Genomic DNA, 19,356 nt, shown 5'->3' on the forward strand with positions numbered 1-19,356 from the left:
TTAATTGTTTTTTGCTTTTGTTTTGGTTTGGTTTTTCTAATAATTGTTGCTTAAAAGTCACCACCACTTAACAAGAAAAAGAGGAGAGTTTGAGTGGCCCTTTTAACCACATGGGTTTCTGCTCGATTCCCATCTGTTTCTTTGACCCAGGCCATCAATGCCCTGTTAGCAGACACATTTTTTAACCTAACCACAAGGAATGTTTCCTCCACTGTGGGTACAGTCAACACATTGGTTGGTTTTCAATTTGAAAGGAAAACAATAGTAGTCCATAATATCCCAGCTCTCTGTTGCCTCAAATATTCTCCCTGGTGTCCAACAACCAATGTAATCTCAATTTTCTCACATCTATGAAATCTCAGGTTGAGAAATTCACCTGCCGATTTAGACTGCTGTTAAGAAAGTCCCTGAAAACCCCACCCTGTGGCTTGCGTGGAGCATAGAAAAACATGATTAAAAATTCAAAGATGGTAGTCTACCAAGTAATCTTTTTCTCAACAGCTGCTAAGCATGTTTTACCTTTTAAAATAAACATTTTTTGCCCTAAGTTGTACCACAACAGTGAAATAGCACCAAGTATACTAAAACTTTCAAAAATCTGATCTTTTCTAAGCAGTGGGGTGAGGCTCCAATTTTTGCAGTAGAAAATCAAATCTGTGTGTTTCTTCTCTCTAGTGGAGCAAGAACAGGCAGAAAGAGGCTTAGATTCTATTTACAAGGAAAATTTCATTTTAAATGAAGGTCATTAAATGCTGCAATAAGGATAAAGGTCAAATAAAGAACAAGGTTGGGCTTTGTGTAGGAAAGAGAATTTCTGTCTCCTGGAAAGATTTTGTGAACATTCAAGGACAAAAACCCCTATAAATCTGAAAGCTCTTAGTCCACATTAACGTGTTAAAAACACGAGCTGCTGTAAGCAAGGAAAACAAGATGACAGAACAGTATAACTGAGACCATACCATGAATCTGGGTGTTATGGACATCAAAACTCAGGCATCAGTTGTACATTTTTTTCATCTTAGAAAGTCTTCACTGTAATGGTTTACAGATCTGCAAGAGCAAGCAGAGAGACAACACGGTGCTTTTAGTCTGAGGAGCCTGAGTGGGAGAGAAGAGCTGATGCTGCTGAGATCGCAGTGCAGTGCAATTCTAGAAAGGATCGAACCTGCGTCTCTTTCACCCCCCTCTCTTATCTCAAATATCACTCCTTTGGCAGTGTTTTAAAAGCCTCCTCTTCCCTCTTCCCTCTGTGTTCTGGTTATCCACCATGCTAGCAGCAGATCTTTCACAGATTCAGGGTCTGATACACAGAAGGAGCTTAAGCTCAAGGTTTAAAGAAACACAGCATCAAATTTGTACACCAAGCTTACACCAAAAGAGATCATTTTTGTCTTGGATTTTATGTGAATTAAACAGGTGGGTAGATCATCGCTCTAACCCTTACCAAGTGCCCATCCTCGCTTATGTGTTAGTCTTGTCTTGTCAGGCACACACTAAGCACACTCACTTCCCTCCCATCTGCACGAGCGTAACTAGTAAAAACTACATGACTCGGCTGGACTAGTCTTTAGCCGTTAAACCACAGGCAGATGCCACCTTGGGAACAGTTTGCAGTGCATCCTTAAAAGGTAGAGAAACTCCTCCATGTCACAGTTCCCTCAGTTTGCACTCTCTGGAAGCTACGGAGGGAAATGATTCCACCTTCACCGTTTACACCTCACACCCACTAATGTTAATAAAAACAGTGCCTGGGAACGAACGTTAAACTGGTCTTGGTTGTTGCTGGAACCCCCTGTGTGACTAGCCAAGAACATGAGTAGAAAACGACATAATGAATAAATTTCATCTAGGTGATTCCCCTGGGGAGCAACAAGTTCATACCAGAAATTCCCAGTTACACTGCCTCGTTTCCTCATCGCTCCCTCCCTACAGCGATATATACCTATTTCATTTCAAGTTCATGGAGGTCAAGTGATGAACTAGCTCACCTTCCCAGCCTGTATATTTTGGTATGGTTTTTTTTCCACATAAAACTTTATTGAGATGCCCCTCCTAAAACGTATTTGCTTTTGAGTCACTTGCAATTGACCTATCTCTACAATAAAACCATGTAGAACTACCCATTTTGTAATTTCCAGGATTCACTTCAGGGCTGCTACTGCTTATTAAGGCTCTCCCCGGCACCAGAGTGTTTCTAAAATGAATGTTTTCCTCAAGGGGTAATTATGACTTCTCATATGTAGACAAGTGCACAGTGGAGCTAGATTAAATACATGTGGGCAAATTTTTTATTTCATTACGTGAAGTTCCAATTGTTCTTAAAATTCTAAAGAGAGAAGAAAATGCAACACTTGTGGCATGAAAGTAGGAGAGGGAACTATCTGAGGAAGATGGGGAGGGCAGTGTGGGAAAAGAAAAAGTGAGAACAGCACATAGTGGTGTATATTACAGGAAATGTCAAAACAGCACCCATTACTTTGCATGCTAACCTGAAATTTTAATTAAAAAAAAAAACAATATAAATGCCTTGTGCTATAATTTAGCAGGCCCACCAATACTGCTTAAATAAAGACAAAGCCTTCTTTTTCCTGAAAACTTTCCAAAATATACAGAAGTTGTTCCAGGTAAATATTCAAGCACTTCTAGGTATAGCTAGCTGAATTCTCAGAATGCTGAAGCTAATGCACTTGTGCTGGGTGCTAAGCTAGTTAAATACACACACTCCATGTCTACAGTGAATGACCTCTTCATAGCCTCTCCCACCTGCGCCCACACCCACCTTTTCTCACAGGGACTAGCAGAGAGGAAGACACTGCGTAGCTGCAATATCACTCGGGCTGGAGCTGGCTGTGTTTCCGGCCCACAGTGCTCATCCCCAGAGAACATATTCTGAAGCAGCTGGCTCAGAATGTTATAGGAACATCACAGCCTGATGGTGCTTGGCGATGTATGTCTGTAATCCCAGCACTCATGAGGCAGACGCAGGAAAACTGCAAGTTTGAGGCAAACTCGCAGCTCATACTGTGACCCCTGCCTCAAAACCTTCAATACTGAAAGAGGCCTTAAATGTTGGTCCAGTTCCCTCCATGAGTCTTAAATTTTGTCAGCAGCAGCCAGTTAATTGGACAACCCAACCTCTAACAATACATTTATGGGCTGTTCTCACTTTTGATATTTTTTTCCTTAAATTTTGAAATTGAAAACTCTACATTTCCTACCTGTTGGCTTTCTAGGTAACCTTTTCATGAAAGGTTAAAAGACATGTACAATCTGACATTTAAAACACCAAGGCAACAAGAAAGTCATATCTCTAGTTAAAGTTCCCCCAGAGAGGTATCCTAACAAACCAGAAAAAGAAAAAATCAGTCTCCAACCACAGAGAGCAGAGAAAACTCTGGCCACATCCCAAATCTCCCAGCAAAGGTGAAGAGGCAAACAGAACATGGTTTCACCAGGTCTGCCTTCTGCCGGAGTGTCAGAGAACACGGAGCAGGGAGACAGGATTCCACCTATGTTAGACAGTAACCACATCCATGGAACACACTTCCCTGTCTCAACCTGAATGATATCAGAGCAGGATAACCGGAAGTCTGAATTCCAGGGTACATACTGTAATAACAAGACCTTCTACTCGTCTCCAGTCTCCAGGACGCTGTGTGAAAGCCCGAACGCCCCCCTCCCCAATTAGAACAATAACGAGGCTGTAGGCACCTTTGTTCTCTGGCATCATGCCAGGGGAGTCTTACTACCTCGTAGGATTTAAGTAAAATCCATAGTCTCATTAAGCTCATCAAGAGCCAATTCATGGATATCAAAAGATTTTTTGCAAGCCTCTTATTCGATTATTAGTAGCATGAAGTCAGATGCTGTTGGAGTATTTACAGTACAGAAATGGGAAAGCACTACAAAAATCAAAATGGAATCACCACATTCATGGAGCAGTTTACAGCGTATCACCAAACATCAACTCCCCAAGTTATAGCCCTATTCAGGTTTTGGCTTCTGTCATATCTCACATCAACATCTCCTAGTCGTGTGGCATTTAGATCTTTCAACAGTGTTTACAGTGTTCAGGTCTATGCATATACCATATCTCTCCTCTTGCCTCTGTGTGTGCATAAGTGTGTGTGTGTGTGTGTGTGTGTGTGTGTGTGTTGTTTTCTCCAGTTCCATGAACACTACTGTCTTCACTGCTTCCACCATCATCCTTGTACTCACTGGCATCTTCAGATCTGCATTTATGTCTTTGTACACTCCTAAGTATTTATGTTATCTTTTAATGGCACATGTCACATCGTGGTGAAATTCCTTGTCTATTCCTGAGTCTGTAAGCCAGGAATTCCTAGCAAAGGGCTCCCTACCTTTTCCCATTAGAAACCCCTTTCCTAGCTTGTAAAATGGATGCACAAATCCAATGTTAATCAGATATTGTAAAGAAATTTCTTCCCAAGCATATTTTTGGTATGTGTAAAATTTGGTCATTCATTAAACATGACAGCACATTTGCATACTAATGAGATAGATGTGCTTGTTGATTTTTACACAAAGAATTGGTTCTTGGCTGAATATTTAGTGGGATAATATTTTAATTTTGGAACCATCAATGCTGAGGATGCCACTTTGCACATACATATACACATGTAGGTGCATATATATACATTGTACAAAGCAGGAGAAGTGTGTTTAGGGCCATCTTGGAAGTTGCTCAAAATTCTGTCACAATCCAAAACTAAAATTCACTTGACTTTTTTTTTTTTTTTTTTTTTTAATGAAACTCAATTCAGGTGTTCCAGCCAGTTGTAGAGTCAAACATCCTAATACCAGACAATGCAAAGACATACTGATTTGACTGGCTTGCCTTCCATAATTAAGCCATTTTGTCTCTAGGACAGTGCAGAATAGTATCACAGTGAAAACAGACTATGCCATGGTCTTAGGTCTGAGCTGAGGCATTTCTGGCCTATTGTTGTGTAGCAACACGCACCGAGGAAAGGGCACAGGTCCCGTGCTCAGAAGGCTGAGGCGAAGTCATGAGCTGCCACTCAGGGACGGTCTGTCAGAAACACTTCAGATTCATTACATAATTGAAATTAATTTTCTGTCATTACCTATTCAGAAACTTTTCACAGTTGCAAACTTTTTCACAGCCCCCACGTTCAGTTATGTTGCCCCAAAATGGGATCACAAGTCATAGTTTAGAAGGTGTGACCTGAGAAACAGAGTGCATAGTTTAGAACTGTGTCCTAATCTTGCATATATACCACAGGCAAACCAAGGAGACCAACACCAGAAGGCCTGCTAATGCTCCCATGCCCACCCATTCCTTCAGATGATTCATGGCTGCAGCAATCCATGTTGATAATCCTGTGGCTAGTCCTGCGTCCACTCCGGTAGAATTTACTGTGACAATGGCCACTCTCAGCTGCTCCATCGTAGTATCGAATTCTCCAGTCCAATTACCTAAAATATAGCTCAACAATTGTTTAGACAGATTTGCAGCGCAGGAGAAATTCTCATGTTGTATGCTAGTGACACAAAGTCCAGCATACTTTCATTGACAGCCAGGTTGAGCGATTTGCCATAGGGTATCAATTTGCTCCTGCAAGAGGTCAAATCTGATTGAACACCATCAAGCTTCCTTTTAGTTGAGCATTAATTCCTTTATGTACAACTAAGGCATGAGCTACATTGGCTAAATGATTATTCAGGGTCTGAGCCGTCTGCCCAGTATGACTCATGGCTAATGCCCTGGTGGTAGCTCCAACAGCCGTCAATGAGATGGCAGTAACAATGGTGGCTGTAGTTCCAAAAAAAAAAAAAAAAAGAACTGTGTCCTTAGTTACAGCCACTGGGTAGCACACAGGACCTTTCGCCCTACTGAGCAGAAACAATCCTAATTATCTAAGTGGAATATTCCAGAAACTATAACTCACAGAAAGTCAGTTTATCTGCAACATCATTAGTATAAATGTGTTTATAAAGCAAAGGATGACCTTGACTACATACGTATTCTCATATATGTGCATGTACTTTTTGAACACTTATCTGTCCATAGGCAAAATCTCAGTCGATTAAGGCTCAAATAATTGTTAAATGGTGTTAATTGTTATTATCATTATGACTGTCATATTTTTGTTCATTTAAATTCCGCACCTGATGCCTCTGTGCGGAGTGCAGTACCTATATAATTGATTCACCTTATCCTGTGAGGTAGTTGTTTGGTGTTCATCATTCGTCTCCATAGGCATAGCATCTTAAAGAGAAAAGATTTAAAGAATGGCATTTCCTTAGAATTAAAGGTATATTGTAAAAATCTTTCACCCTGATTCAACTCTGAGTATATAAAATCTTCATTATTCCAAAAACAAAATTGAGAAGAAGAATCCAATTTTCAAATCTTCTCTGATGGGCAGAAGATAATCTTTTCGATAAATAACGTTTTTGTTTGTGAGTGTTGGTGTATGTGTGTGAGAGAGAGGGGGAACAGGTGCTTGTAGAGGCTAGAAGGAGGTCGCAGATCTCCTGGAACTGCAGTGGGGGGCAGTTGTGAGCCGTCCAAAGTGGGGTCTGGGAGTTAAATTCAGGTTCTCTGCAAGAGAACATCTGCCTTTAACCACAGACCTGTCTCTCTAGTCCCAGAGAAAGCGTCTTCATGTTTCTCTAACAGTACACTCATGTGCCCCGCAAACGTCAACACACTGGAAATGCACCAGTGGTCCCACTAGATTAAAATTCCCAGTGACGCTGTAGCCATCTTATTTCAGACAAGTGCAAATACTTTCAAAATGATGGGATTGCCTAGGGGTGCTTCTCTCAGACCCTGTGATGGGATATGATGACTGCACCTCAAAAACATGAAAGGTTCTTATCATGATCAACAGATTGTACTTTACCATATGGTGACATTTTTCTGTGTGTGTGACTTAAAAGCTCACTCAGATGTGCCAAAAGCTCATTCAGTTAAGTACCTCTAGTTAATGAGTCCTAACAAACCATGAATGAAAACTGACATTATCAAATAATCAACACCAATAAAATCACTGTGGAATTTTTGCCTTTATAACCAAGGACGGGAATCATCTCATCAGTCACGTTCAGTTCGGACTTATACACATCTTAAGACTCTTGAATATAAATTGAGCTGTAATATGTGAGCCTTAATAGATGTTTATTATAACGGCAGCAATCACTGAGTACTTGACCTGCTTACCGCACAGCCCAAGCATGGTGTGTAGAGTTATCTCCCTTGCTAATCCCTGTTCATCTCTACTGTACCATGAGATACATGTCACCATTTCGCAGATGACAAAATGTGGTGAGAAAGTAGCAAAATCAGAGTTTCTACAGCAAGTCACCATAACTTCCAAGCTCATGCCTTTCCTGTTATGACAGCATCCATAATCAGAGACATGTTATCATTGAATGCACAACAAAATAACATTTAAAAGATGCCAAATCTTTCATAACTCACTGCTCAAAGAGAGAAAGTAAGAATGTGAAATTGAGTGGGTGGGGAGGTAGGGAGGATGTGGGAGGAGTTGGGGATGAAGAAAGAATATGATCAAAATATATTGAATAAAAATATCAAATAAAACTTAACTCACCACTCAAAAAATACATCCCTTGAGATTTTCATGCATCTCACTCAACAGTGTTGTCCTAGCTTATTGTGTACATGTTCAACCTCAAAATATGCCTTCTTTACCACTATCTAAAACACAGTTAAACACGTCCATAGTCTACTCATTCTTTTCTCTCCATAGAGCACTAGATAAAAGTGAAACTAAGGAAATACACAAAAGGTCCTCTAGATTTGATCTCTTTCTCATGTACAGGAAAAGCTCATGGCAGAGAACTCTGTGTGAACATTAGCAGAAAATTTAAAAACATGAAGGCATCCAAGCAGGGGTTCTAGGTTATATCCATACATGGACCTTGATTGGAGAAACAGTCTCATAGAGGACCCCTGTGCCCTGATATATTCGTTCCTTGTGTAGCTCCTGACCTCTCTCGGGTTATATTAACTCCCCCTTCTTTCCTATGATTCCCTGCACTCTGCCTAAGGTTTGGTTATGAGTCTCCACATCTGCTTTGATACACTGCTAGGAAGAGCCTTTCAGAAGCCCTCTGTGGTAGGCTCCTGTCCTGTTTCTTGTTTTCTCCTACTTCCCATGCCCATCTCATTTGTCTTTCTAAGTGAGGATTGATCATCTTACTCTGGGTCCTCTTTCTTGTTTATCTTCTTTAGGTAGTCCATGGTAGCTCAGTAACCAAGTGGGTTTCCCTTGTAAGGGGAGCAGGGACTATTTCAGACATGAACTCAATGGCTGGCTCTTTGCCCTCCATCCACCCCATGAGGGAAGAGTAGCCTTACTAGGCCACAGAAGAGAACATTGTAGCCAGTCCTGAAGATACCTAATAAGCTAGGGTCAGATGAAAGGGGAGGAGGACCTCCTTTAGCAGTGGACTTGGAAAGGGGCAGGGGGGAAGGGAGGGATTGGGAGGGGAGGAGGGAGGGAACTAGAGAGGGGATACAAAGTAAATAAAGTGTAATTAAAAATAAAAAAATTTAAAAAGGTTATTTTGGCTGAAAAATAAATGTTTCTTCTTGATCTGTAGAGCAGGTAAAATTATAGAACAAACAACTCCCTGAATCTTGGAGAGCCAGACAAATGAATAGAGACATCACAAAATTTCCGGAGCGGCACCACAAGCAGAAATCTCTGTGTGACCCAGCACCAGCAAGGAAATATCTGAATTGTAATTGACAAATTCCTGGTAGCATCATGCAAGTTAAACTCCAGAACTTCCAAACAAAGGACAGTAAGTGGAGGTAAGAAAGTAGAGAGAAGAACCTTTCATACTCTTGGTGGGAATGTGAATTAGTAGCACAAACAATAAATAATAAAATAAAATGATTAAAGTTATCTGAATGAAAAAAAATCTGACTAGGAAAGAAGTAAAATCATCCCTGTTTGTACACAGCAAGATTCTACATATAGAAAACTCTAAAATCATTACAAACAAACAAACAAAAAAAACATGCTATTGCTAACAAATGCAATAAAATTGCAGGATACATAGTCAATATTCAAAAGGGAAAAAAAAAAACACATGGGCTGGACAAGTGGCTCAGTGGTTAAGAACACTGGCTGCTCTTCCAGAAGACCCATGTTCAATTCCCGGCACCCACATGGCAGCTCACAACTGTCTGTAACTCCAGGGAATCTGACAGCCTTGCACAGACATAAATTAAAACAAAATAAATCATTAAAAAAAAAAAAACACTAGAATTTTTGTCCAATGAAAGCAACCAAACCAAAAAAAAGGAAAATAATGCCACTTGTAATATCCTCAAAACCAAGAAAATCCTTAAGAATAAATTAAATCCAAGACATGAAGGATTTACACACTGAAAATGAAAGTCACAAGTGAATGGAAAAATGCTCCAGGATAATGAATAGGATGTAACATTCTTTGAATGTCAAAATCACCTAAAGAAAACACAACTCTTACCCAACCCAATGGTATTTTTCACAGGTATAGGGAAAAAAACAAACAAAACAAAACAAAACAAACAACAACAGCAAAAAAAAACCACAACAGCCTATACCTATCTTCACACAGAACCACAGAAGACCTTGATTAGCCAAAGCAATTTTGATAAGAAAAACAGTTGAAAGCATCATATTTCCTGGTTTCAAATTATTTAGAGCTTTAGTGATTAAAGCAGGATAGTGTTGGTATAAAATAGACACAGAGACCACTAGAGAAGAACAGAGAGCTCAGAAATAAGCTCACATATGTTATCAACTAGTTTTCAATAAGGAAAGAATGCTGATACATGTTGTAATATGGACTCACCTTAGCAGTGGATGACATATTGCATGATCCCACTTACACAAAGTATCCAGAAAGCTGAAACTGATGGAAACCAAAAGATGTCAGCAGATTCTGGGTGGGAAGAGTCCAGCCTGTTCTACGTAGAAACTTCCAGGCCAACCAGGGCTTTCTAGTCAAACTGTGGTACAAACACACAAAATGTTAAATAAAAATAGTAAATTAGCAGTATTGTTCAACTTGGTTTACATATTTAAATCGTCAAGGTAAGCTTTTAAATATATTCATGTCTGGGACGCGTTCTTTGAGAGTCTGATTTAATTTTCTTAGAGTGTAAACACCACAGAATTCTTGGCGCTTTCTGATTAATTCTAACGTGCAGAATGATGTCAGGCTCTGTAGCAGCACTTGCCCTTCCGTAAAGCCCTGCTAACACAGAGCACTAATCTCACAGTCCCAGCTCTGCTCATTTATTAGATAATTAATAGGGCATTCACTGTGTTCCCAGCATCGTGACCAGACAAAAATTAGAGATCTCATTTCTGTTCTCATGAACTGAGGAACAGGGAGACATACAATCTGAGAATCATAACTGTGGATATAATGGAAGCAAATACAAACAGTGTGAATACAAAAAAGGACGGATCCACCAGAGCAACAAAGAAAGGTCAAAGATGGCTTAACACATGGTGGTTCTTAATCCTGAAAGATTAGTGGGGAGGAAATGGCATACAAAAATGCTCAGAATGGAAAAAATGCTTGGGTAAAACAAGTAATTCAGCACAGCTAAAAAAAAAAAAAAAAAAAAAAAAAAAAAAAAAAAAAAAAAAGGATAAAAATAAATAAAAAATAAATAAATAAAATCAAAATTAAAAAATAAAAAACCATCGTGGGCCTGGAGAATCGGCTCGGGGGTAGAACAGAGGTTAGAGTCTCAGCTCCCACACGGCAGGTCATGATGACCGGAAACTCCAGTTCCCAGTATCCGGTCGGGTCTTCTGACCTTTGCGGGCAGCAGGCACACATGTGGTACATAGACATACATGAGCGCCCAATGACTCTACACATAAAATAAAATATTAAAAAGACAAAGCAAAAAACAAACCGGTAGACTGAAGGCTGAGTGGTAGAGTGTTTGCCCAGCACGCACACACCTAGGTTCAGTCCTCAACTCCAGCGAGGGGAGGGGGTAATTGGGGGAGAGTGATAGCAAAGGAAACTTGCTCATGATTGAGAGCCATGGAATGGCAAGGACACAGTCACATGCTTCCTTTCAAAAGAGCACAGAAGATAACTTTAAGTATGAGAAAATCTTAATGACATTCCATTAAGCAAAGATTTCTTAAAAACACCAAAAATGTGGTCCACAAAAGTGAAACCTTGGTGAAGTGGGCTTCACTGGCACTTTAAAGCATAGGCCAGGGGAAAACACTTGTGAACTATATAGTCAATGCAGGGCACAGAGTGAAAATACTAGTTAAGTAAAATGCCATAAACAATAACAAAACAACCCAATTTACAAAGGTCTTTAAGACTGCTTTACCAAAGGAGAAACACAAAGAAAAGGTAAGCACGCAGGGTGGAGCTGGTGATCAGCAGTAGAGCACTTTGCCAGGCATGCACTAGACCACTGCACCCTGGCTTCATACCACCGCCACCACCACCACCACCACCACAACAGCAAACACTGAAAAGAGAAAATCAGCATGTGGAAAGATGACCTTTAGAGAAATTAAATCAGTAGTAAGATAGCTGAAAACACATACGCAAGGTCAGACCTGTAAGAAAAAGACTCATCTTCTAAGAGTTGATGACAACAGGAAGGTTATTAAAAATACCAGGCCTTGCTTGTGGCTATGTAAAATGGTACAACAGCTTTGCAAAGTAATCTGGCAGTTTCTTAAAATCATAAAAGTATTTCTTTTATTTGAATTAGCCAATATATATCTAAATACATTCTCAAGACAGATGAAAACATACATTTGCTTTATAAACAAAATTGTTATTTGATGATTTTCAGGCACGTATTCACTGCACTCTGCTTACTCTGACTCCATCTCCCTTATCTTGTTCCCACCCTTGCTAAACCCATTCTCTCACTATAGACCCTTTCTCATGCTCTCATCATGTTCATTTGTTCTGAGGACCACTGAGTTTAACAAGGGCCATGCGTGTGGCCACAACTGTGGAACTACCCGGTGGAACTTGGTGGGCTCGACCAGTGGGTACACTTCTAAATACAACGATTGCCCCTCTCCAGCATCCTTAGGTAGCCAGTAGTTCAGCACAGAGGGTTAAGGCACCATAAGCAGCCCTTGTTCATAGATATCCACACAAGCTTTATTTGTAACAACCAAGAAATCAAATGAGCATCAGTAGAACAAATAAACAAACGTTGTGTGTCTATGCATGTAAATGAACTCACAGAGACTGTGACAGCAGGCGCAGATCTAAGCTAGATGGGAGGGGAAGTGGGCACAAGTCCCCATCCCTAACCCAGAACCTATCTTCAGTTGCTAACCACTCAAAAGGAAAATTTGGTTTTCTCCAATGGAGTTTGACGAGTAAACAAGACACACTTAAAGTCAGACCTCATATCCAGCAGTGGACGGCCAACACAAAACAATTCAATGGTATTTTTGGAGTTTTTTTTTTTTTTTCAATAAAGTTTTGTTTAAGTATTTTTTTCCTTTCAGGTCTTTTACTCATATATTATGGTTTCCAATTTTGTGTGTTTATGGGATTTCTGTGTGTGTATGTGTGTTTCCTGTGCTTTTTCTTTCGATTTTTTTCTGTTTGTTTATTTGTTTTGTCCTTTTCAAATTTGTTTGTTTTCATTTCACTTTGTTGTTTTATTTTTACTTTTTTCTTTTCTCTCTCTCTCTCTCTCTCTCTCTCTCTCTCTATCTATCTTTACCTGTTTGTTTTTAATGAGAGCAAGCAAATAAAAGGGTATATATGGGTTTGGATGAATGGAGACATGGGGAGGATATGGAAGGAGCTTAAGAAGGAAACACCTAATCAGAATATATTATATGAAAGAAATCTATTTTCAATAAATATCATAATAATGATACTCAGTAATTTTACAAGTAAGAAGCAGGGGTGGGGTTAGAGAGATGAAACATTCATTAGAGCATTTAGGCTTCTCAAAGAGGCAGAGGTAGGTAAATCATTGTGAGTTCAAGGTCAGCCTGGTGAACAAAGCAAGCCCAGTACAGCCAGGGCTACACAGAGAAACACTATGTCAAAAAAAAAAAAAAAAAGAAAGAAAAAACAGTCTCATTATCTGCTTTGATACCCTGCAGGGTAGAGCCAGATGCTGAGACTCACAGCCAAACTTTTGGCAGATTGCAGGGAATCTTATGAAAAAGTGGGGAGATAGAAAGACCTGGAGGGGAAGGAGTGCCACAAGGAGAGCAACAGAACCACAAAATCTGGGCACAGGGGTCTTTTCTGAGACTGATACTCCAACCAAGAAACATTCATGGAGATAACCTAGAACCCCTGGCCAGATGTAGCCCATGGCAGCTCAGTCTCCAAGTGTGTACCCCAGTAAGGGGAACAGGGGCTATCTCTGACATGAACTCAGTGGCTGGCTCTTTGATCATCTCCCCCTGAGAAGGGAACATCCTTACCAAGCCACAGAGGAAGACAATGCAGCCAGTCCTGATGAGACCTGATAGGCTAGAGTCTGATGGAAGGGAAGTAGGACCTCCCCTATCAGTGGACTTGGGGAGGGGCAGGGGAAGAGAAGAGGGAGAGAGGGATGAATTGGAAAGGAAAGAGAGAAGAGTCTACAGCTGGGATACAAAGTGAATAAACTGTGATTAATAAAAAATAAATTAATTTTTAAAACAAACAAACAAAATAAAATACACTCTCCCAGAAGACTCAGGTTTTGTCTTTACCACACAGATGGCCTCTTACAAGCACCCACGTGTCCCCTGTTACAGTGGTCACTGCCCTCTTTTGTCCTCCAAGGCTCCTGAACACATGGGTTGTCCTTAAACTCATTCAAGGACAACATCTTACATAACATAACATAAATCTTTTTTTAAAAAAATCAACAATTGACACACTTGACAGCATAAATGAATCACAAAAATAATTATACTGTATGGACTCCTCCCCCAAATAAAAGGGTCCTATGTGATCTCATTTACATAAGGCCCTAGAAAATGCCAATTGTGTTAACAACAGTGACTAAAGCTCAGTACTTACTGGGAACTGAGGAGAGGTAGGTAACCAAGCAAAGAGAGAGGTAAGGAAAGACAGGTGGGGGCTGAAAGTATCCTAGGTGGCAGGCTTACTTGCCCACTGTCTTGACTGAGGTTATGGTTTTATGATAGTAATTCATTCATCAAAACATGCCCATGTGTACACTTTAGGTATGCAATATTTGTTGTATGATAACTATGCCTCCATAAAACTTTCAGGAAAAGAATGAACCAGAGCAAGGCAGGGAGCAGGTGAGAGCTGCGACAATTATCCAACAACTGGCAAGACTGAAGATGACTGAAGTTATCCGCGGGGTAAAGGAGAGGGTTTACAGTAAGCCTGGAATAACCCTACTTGGAGGGTTCTTTCATACAGATACCTACACCTGTTGCTTGTCTACTTAATAACCACCAAATCAGATGCAATCATTCAAAGTCCTGTGGCTACGTGTGTAGTGTCTTCAGCAATAGAGGCAGAAGAACAGAGCCAAGAGTTACACTGATAGTCTATACTGTTTGGGGATTTTCTGTGTTTTACAACCATTCAAAAACAGGTCTCACTCACCTGGTATGGGAATTTCTGTTAACGTATGGGTCTTGTGGGGGGCTCTGTCAGTCCAACTGGCTCAACTTCCTGAAGGTTGTAAATATGTACATATATATATACACGTATACACCTACACTTAAATGTGGTGTGTGTAATTCGAGGTAAATATGCAAGTTGCCAAAAGTGGGAACCATTGAAACAGCCCTACCTAGCTGCAACACCTGTGGACCACACGAATGGCCAGCTTAGCAAGATATCCGCAAAGATGCAGTAGGTGGCACTCACAACTTGGTGGTCACTAACAGCTATCTAGTTAGACTTATGGCCCACCCGACAGGAAGGAGACCATGTCTGGCACTGAAAAGCTAAAGCTGGTAAAGTCATGGACTATAGAAAAGAATCTACTACCACCACTTTGCTAGACCAGCCTAAGTTCTTACTACACTCTAAATCTGATCCTCAGACACCTCTCAGCAAGGAAACCTCCCTTTACAGCAGAGAGAGACCATCACAGAAAGCCACAACTGGACACAATGCAGAGAGCAATGACTCATGAAGAACCCAGCCCCAATGGGGACAGCAACACCATACTTCCTGCATTATTGGTTCATGGAACATCACAGAAGAGGTGAGGAAAAGATTCTAAGAGCCAGAACACCAGGGAGTCTGCTGGGAAGCAGTCTATCCTAGAAATGGCTGCAAAAACAAAACTGAAACAATGACAGTATCAATGAACATGTTAACATGAAAGGCGATAAATTTCTCAGGGTCCTACCCCTAGACAAATAAATAAATAAATAAATAAATAGACTGCAGGCAGCAATGGACTGCTGGGAGGAGATCAGCCTCTCCCAGGAATGAGCCCTGTTACTGATTATCCAGTGCAGAATGATCAGCCCTGAAACCATGTACACACAAGCAACAAAAAGCAGACTCAGCACGTTATATTTATATATATTTGTATACATGTATACATGTATTCCTATGTACAGGTATATAAAAAATAATAAACAAAAAAAAGACTACCAACTTGAGAATGGGAGCAAGATATGGGAAGGATTGAAGGGACAGTGCCTGGAAGTGGCTTTGTGGAGAAGGAGAGATGAGAAGTGATCAAATTCTATTTCCGTTTAAAATGTATTTAAAAATAAATAAATTACCCATCAAGCAAAAGGTGAATTATAGGTAGACACATACAGAGTGAAGTGGGTAAAGGGAAGGCTGAAATACAATGAGTTGAATTTTGGAGATGACTTCTCTGGGTTTAATATCCTGACTTACTCTCAGCCATACCTTCAAACAATTGCTTCTTTTAATTGGATTTTACATTTGCTTTGAGTGAATTGTTATGTATTTTCACTTGATTCTCCCTCTCTCTGCTTTTCTCTGTTCTCCATGACTATTTAAATTTAGATCACAGAAAAGCAGAGCACAGGAAGGAGACGATGCATTGAAAGTTCAGACCTTTAATCAAAATTTCTTAAATCTGAATTTTTCCATGTACTGCATCACTTTTAAAACACTGGGGCTACACATGGTGATGGACACCTCTGATCCTAGCAGTCAGGAGACAGAGACAGAGACAGAAAAACCGTAAGTATTTAGTTAGCCTGGGATAGCTTAGTAAGACCCTATCTCAAAAAGAAAGAGAAAAGAAAAGAACATTTAGTTTAAGTCAGGCGTTTGTGAAACAATAGGGACAGGGGAAGACTTGGCCACCTCACTGAATCTACAGTCTTGTAAACAAACAAACAAAAAAAGTAAAAAATAGAACAATGGACAGTTTATAATATGATATGGTAATGAGCCTCTTATTTTGAAGTCTTTCCTCTTATATAAGAAAAAAATTCTGTGTCTTTTTTTAAAAGGTGGACATACCATTGAGGTAAGTTACAATGCATGGGTTTGGGACCAGCCTTTATGGGGCACACCCTTAATCCCAGCACACAGGAGGCAAAGAGATAGGAGACTCTACATGTTCAAAGCCAGCTTGGTCTACACAGTAAATCCCAGGACAGCCAGGGCTACGTAAAGAAACCGTATCTCAAAAGAAAAAAATGAACAAACACAAAACATGAGTTTTGTAATTTGTAATATTTACTAGTCTTTGTAATTTGGGAAGTTAGTACAATTAGTGAGGCCAAAGGTTTCATAATTACTGCAAGTGTACTAGTTTGTCAAGAAATGCATTTCTATGGGACAGAAAGATGCTACAGGTGCGTGCTTTATTGTAGAGGAGTGAACTTTTGTTCCTAGCACCCATGTCATAGGGACCACAACCACCTATAACTCCATCTCCAAAGGATCAGCATCTTTCCTTGCCACTGTGGGCAATGCACTCATGCACTAGTGTGCGTGTGCGTGCACACACACACACACACACATAATTGAAAATAAAAGAAAAAAGAGATTTACTTCTCAAGGCCATAACCTACACTTCTTACTAAAAAACCTCTTGTTCAAATTCATGATATTTATCCCAAGTGGACCAGAACAAGCAGTCACAAAATTGTGGAATTAAAGAGGTGGAAAGGGTCACAGAATCTTTAACGTCAAAAAACACCGCCAAGTGGGTATTCTTTTCATAACTCTTGTCCCAGGTAGCCATTGCTCCATAATTTCTGCTAAGCTTTAAGCCAATAAGGACAGAAACACCTGGTCTCATTCACCATTGTAAACCACCCCCTCCCAATAATATATTGTGACCATGTAACGTACTTGAATGAATGGGTGTCTGGGAACATGTGGGGGGTGCGCCACTTACATACAAGTGCCTGTCTTTGTGAAGAGCTACAGAGTTGAGAGGTCTGTTTGGACAGCAGCCAAAGGGTGCCTCCAGTGAGTAAAGGCTGCCTTCCAATAGAGGCTGCTCCTCTTCAGTGGGCAAGATAAACTTTGCTGTCTAAGTCCACAAGCCCCCAAACAAAATCGTCCCCAAGCGTTTTTGCTCTCTTTTTTATAACCAACTCTTTAGAAATGGTATCACCCTGGATGTAACATACTTCCCATGGAACCTAGCTATCCCACGAATAGAGTCCTTATATCAAAGTATCCATACATGCCTTTCAGCTGTTGGGAAGAGAAAATGTAGCCCCTTTCAGGAAACACCAGCTGGTAGCACCATCAGTCTTTCTTCTAGAAGGCTTGACTAATCTATTAAAAATCCTAAGAGTGGACAGGTTCAGAAGAAGTGTGACAGAATTCTCCACACACTTGAACCCATAATTAAATAGCTGAAGGTTTTCCTTTCTGCTTGAAGGCTAAGAAAAGATTCATTGGACCTGAAAGGTTCTGGGTCTCCCATAAGTGTAGTGATTTGAACTGAGACCTGAGTCTGAACGAAGAAGCAGTAATTCAGTAACACGAAATGGGGAAGAGTTTAATTGTGCTGGAGATTTTTTTCTACTTTTATGACATGTGGGATTGTGAACCCATTCACCTTAATGCTGGGTAATGAGGCCTATAAAACAAGTCATAAAAGTGCTTTGCAATGCTTTTGGAAAGTTTAATCTTATGGAACAATCTCATTATTCAAAGCATGTGTGCTTCTCCCAGAATCCTAGAAAGCGAGAGGTTCCTGAACATTTGAGAAGCAACGCCCTCCCTACCTTGATTAATGAACTGAAAAGGCAGAAGGCAGACTAGTTCTTAAGTTACTTCATATCTGTAGAACTGAAACACACACTTCTTTAGTGTCTTCAAGCTGAATTTAATTTTGAAATGGTCCAAAAAAATGTCTAAAAAGAGATATTGGTTTGAGATGGAAGTCTGAGACCAATAGTAATTTAAAAGAAAAACTTATTTTATGAAGTTACATTTCTCTTGCTTAAAAAAAATCCAGAGGAAAAATATTACCTTAGATGATCAAAATGTAAATTTAAGTAATTGAAGATGATAACATTCAAAGATAATAAGGTTGCCATACTTACTTCTTGTTAATTTGTGTTGATACAAATAGGAAGAACTGACCTAAAAAAATGTTTGTCAAAATTTAAATTTAAATTATGTATGCTTTTGAACTAAGAATAGTACCTTTATAACCAGAAAACATGTATATCTGAAATAAATGTCTGAAGAAGTTTCTTGCAGCTGTTTGTCACCATGTGACATTAGAAGAGATGGAATGACCACAGTTAGGATTAATCAATGAAATATTAGCCAACTACTTAAAAGCATAAATTAGATATTGGTAATAACGCTAGAAGGGTGTCCCTTTATTAGCATTTAACCAGAGGATGATATACAGAATATAGACTCTTTTTTGTAAAAACAAATAGCCGAAAGATCACTTCTGTGCAAGCATGGGAATTTTAATGTTGGTTCCTTCAGTACTGCACTGAGAAGTAACTTCAAGGAGGCTTCAGATTTCCACGGTCTATGTGAGTGTCCTCAAAAATCGCTCAACATAAAAGAAAAAGAACGTACTTCCTTATCCCACAACTTCAAGCAAAGTGAGTATTGCTTTCCCATCTACTTGTCAACAAACCACAGTACCTAAGCATGCCAGCATGAAAATTCTGAAGTCTCCTCATGACAGACAAGGGGGAAAAATGCTTTTCATATAATAAGAGTTCACAAAAATGATCCTCATCTAATATTTTAACTTCCTAAAATTGCCTTTAAATCTTAGAATTTAAGATTAAAAAAAAATTAAGCTTAAGTATTTAAAAACTTAAATGAATTTATACCACAACCTGTGAGGATTTTTGTTTTTTTCAGGTAAAATACTTGTTATAATTATGAAAATAA

This window comes from Meriones unguiculatus, chromosome 6 (genome assembly GCF_030254825.1).
Source record: "Meriones unguiculatus strain TT.TT164.6M chromosome 6, Bangor_MerUng_6.1, whole genome shotgun sequence".
NCBI classification, from domain to species: domain Eukaryota; kingdom Metazoa; phylum Chordata; class Mammalia; order Rodentia; family Muridae; genus Meriones; species Meriones unguiculatus.